Below are 3759 nucleotides of genomic sequence, written 5' to 3'. Positions count from 1 at the left end.
TCTCAAAAGAGAACCAAAGTTCTCGTAGTAAGCGCGAAGCTAAATTCTCTCAAAAAGCGTTCTAGTGCGAACGACACTTTTGTACGCACCGCAGTGCTTCGCCGAGCTCGGTTATACATACGCCGTAACGCTACGGTACGACCAGACCGCGAGCTCGCATGCACCGTGTTGTGCACGAGTCGCCGCAGCGACGACACCTCTTACAGTACCGAACCGAGCGGCCGGGCGGTCGGCGACGCACGGTCTAACGCACGGCGGTATATGGGCGCCGGCGGTGAAATTTCGACGCCGCGCGGACTTAGCCGCAGCGAAGTCCGCGAGCCTCGTGTTGCTTTTACCACGTAGTTACTTCCGAGCGGTCCGACCGTCAAAGTTCGCGAGCCTCGTGTTGCTTTTGGAACGTAGTTACTTCCGAGCGGTTTGATCGGCAAAGTACGCGAGCCTCGTGTTGCTTTTACCACGTAGTTACTTCCGAGCGGTCCGACCGTCAAAGTCCGCGAGCCTCGTGTTGCTTTCGGCTCGGAGTTACTTCCGCGCGGTCCTAGCGGCAAAGTACGCGAGCCTCGTGTTGCTTTCGGGTCGGAGTTACTTCCGCGCGGTCCGATCGGCAAAGTACGCGAGCCTCGTGTTGCTTTCGGCTTGGAGTTACTTCCGCGCGGTCCTAGCGGCAAAGTACGCGAGCCTCGTGTTGCTTTCGGCTCGGAGTTACTTCCGCGCGGTCCTAGCGGCAAAGTACGCGAGCCTCGTGTTGCTTTCGGCTCGGAGTTACTTCCGCGCGGTCCGATCGGCAAAGTACGCGAGCCTCGTGTTGCTTTCGGCTCGGAGTTACTTCCGCGCGGTCCTAGCGGCAAAGTACGCGAGCCTCGTGTTGCTTTCGGCTCGGAGTTACTTCCGCGCGGTCCTAGCGGCAAAGTACACGAGCCTCGTGTTGCTTTCGGCTCGGAGTTACTTCCGCGCGGTCCTAGCGACAAAGTACGCGAGCCTCGTGTTGCTTTCGGCTCGGAGTTACTTCCGCGCGGTCCGATCGGCAAAGTACGCGAGCCTCGTGTTGCTTTCGGCTCGGAGTTACTTCCGAGCGGTCCGACCGTCAAAGTCCGCGAGCCTCGTGTTGCTTTCGGCTCGGAGTTACTTCCGCGCGGTCCTAGCGGCAAAGTACGCGAGCCTCGTGTTGCTTTCGGGTCGGAGTTACTTCCGCGCGGTCCGATCGGCAAAGTACGCGAGCCTCGTGTTGCTTTCGGCTCGGAGTTACTTCCGCGCGGTCCTAGCGGCAAAGTACGCGAGCCTCGTGTTGCTTTCGGGTCGGAGTTACTTCCGCGCGGTCCGATCGGCAAAGTACGCGAGCCTCGTGTTGCTTTCGGCTTGGAGTTACTTCCGCGCGGTCCTAGCGGCAAAGTACGCGAGCCTCGTGTTGCTTTCGGCTCGGAGTTACTTCCGCGCGGTCCTAGCGGCAAAGTACGCGAGCCTCGTGTTGCTTTCGGCTCGGAGTTACTTCCGCGCGGTCCGATCGGCAAAGTACGCGAGCCTCGTGTTGCTTTCGGCTCGGAGTTACTTCCGCGCGGTCCTAGCGGCAAAGTACGCGAGCCTCGTGTTGCTTTCGGCTTGTAGCTACTTTCGAGCGGTTCGGACAACAAAGTCCGCGAGCCCTGTGTTACTACTGCTCGGGGCTGCTTCCGAACGTTTCGGGCAATCAACTTTTTGTTCTCCGTATTGTTTTTTAAGCTATCTTAGCTATTTTCTCGTAAAAGTTAAATTTTCGCGTTTTGTGCTGTGTTTTCGAGCTCTCTGCTGGCGATCGTCTATGTTCTTAAATCTCGTGTTATTTTCTTGAGCTCTTCGTAATTTCGGCCGACGAGCGGCTAAGTTTACGAGTTTTGTGTTGCTTTCTGCACGTAGTTACTTCCGAGCGGTCCGACCGTCAAAGTACGCGAGCCTCGTGTTGCTTTCGGCTCGGAGTTACTTCCGCGCGGTCCTAGCGACAAAGTACGCGAGCCTCGTGTTGCTTTCGGCTCGGAGTTACTTCCGCGCGGTCCGATCGGCAAAGTACGCGAGCCTCGTGTTGCTTTCGGCTCGGAGTTACTTCCGCGCGGTCCTAGCGGCAAAGTACGCGAGCCTCGTGTTGCTTTCGGCTCGGAGTTACTTCCGCGCGGTCCTAGCGGCAAAGTACGCGAGCCTCGTGTTGCTTTCGGCTCGTAGCTACTTTCGAGCGGTTCGGACAACAAAGTCCGCGAGCCCTGTGTTACTACTGCTCGGGGCTGCTTCCGAACGTTTCGGGCAATCAACTTTTTGTTCTCCGTATTGTTTTTTAAGCTATCTTAGCTATTTTCTCGTAAAAGTTAAATTTTCGCGTTTTGTGCTGTTTTTTCGAGCTCTCTGCTGGCGATCGTCTATGTTCTTAAATCTCGTGTTATTTTCTTGAGCTCTTCGTAATTTCGGCCGACGAGCGGCTAAGTTTACGAGTTTTGTGTTGCATTCTGCACGTAGTTACTTCCGAGCGGTCCGACCGTCAAAGTACGCGAGCCTCGTGTTGCTTTCGGCTCGGAGTTACTTCCGCGCGGTCCTAGCGACAAAGTACGCGAGCCTCGTGTTGCTTTCGGCTCGGAGTTACTTCCGCGCGGTCCTAGCGACAAAGTACGCGAGCCTCGTGTTGCTTTCGGCTCGGAGTTACTTCCGCGCGGTTCGATCGGCAAAGTACGCGAGCCTCGTGTTGCTTTCGGCTTGGAGTTACTTCCGCGCGGTCCTAGCGGCAAAGTACGCGAGCCTCGTGTTGCTTTCGGCTCGGAGTTACTTCCGCGCTGTCCGATCGGCAAAGTACGCGAACCTCGTGTTGCTACTGCTCGGGGCTGCTTCCGAACGTTTCGGGCAAATAACTTATCGTTCTCCGTAATGTTTTTTTGAGGTATCTGAGTTCTTATATTGTGGCAGGATAAATTTTCGCGATTTGTGCTGTGTTTTCGAGCTCTCTAAGCTGTCGGCCGGCGGAGTGGCAAAGTCCCCGAGCCTCGTGTTGCTTTCTCGAGCTCTCTAAACTGTAGGCCGACGGAGTGGCAAAGTCCCCGAGCCTCGTGTTGCTTTCTCGAGCTCTCTGAGCTGTCGGCCGGCGGAGTGGCAAAGTCCCCGAGCCTCGTGTTGCTTTCTCGAGCTCTCTGAGCTGTCGGCCGGCGGAGTGGCAAAGTCCCCGAGCCTCGTGTTGCTTTCTCGAGCTCTCTGAGCTGTCGGCCGGCGGAGTGGCAAAGTCCCCGAGCCTCGTGTTGCTTTCTCGAGCTCTCTGAGCTGTCGGCCGGCGGAGTGGCAAAGTCCCCGAGCCTCGTGTTGCTTTCTCGAGCTCTCTGAGCTGTCGGCCGGCGTCGAGCCTCGTGTTGCGAGCTCTCTGAGCTGTCGGCCGGCGGAGTGGCAAAGTCCCGAGCCTCGTGTTGCTTTCTCGAGCTCTCTGAGCTGTCGGCCGGCGGAGTGGCAAAGTCCCCGAGCCTCGTGTTGCTTTCTCGAGCTCTCTGAGCTGTCGGCCGGCGGAGTGGCAAAGTCCCCGAGCCTCGTGTTGCTTTCTCGAGCTCTCTGAGCTGTCGGCCGGCGGGTGGCAAAGTCCCCGAGCCTCGTGTTGCTTTCTCGAGCTCTCTGAGCTGTCGGCCGGCGAGTGGCAAAGTCCCGAGCCTCGTGTTGCTTTCTCGAGCTCTCTGAGCTGTCGGCCGGCGGGTGGCAAAGTCCCGAGCCTCGTGTTGCTTTCTCGAGCTCTCTGAGCTGTCGGCCGGCGGGTGGCAAAGTCCC

This window comes from Cardiocondyla obscurior, unplaced genomic scaffold (assembly GCF_019399895.1).
Source record: "Cardiocondyla obscurior isolate alpha-2009 unplaced genomic scaffold, Cobs3.1 scaffold55_0_238251, whole genome shotgun sequence".
Classification (NCBI taxonomy): Eukaryota; Metazoa; Arthropoda; class Insecta; order Hymenoptera; family Formicidae; genus Cardiocondyla; species Cardiocondyla obscurior.
Note: the sequence above shows the minus strand (reverse complement) of the source record.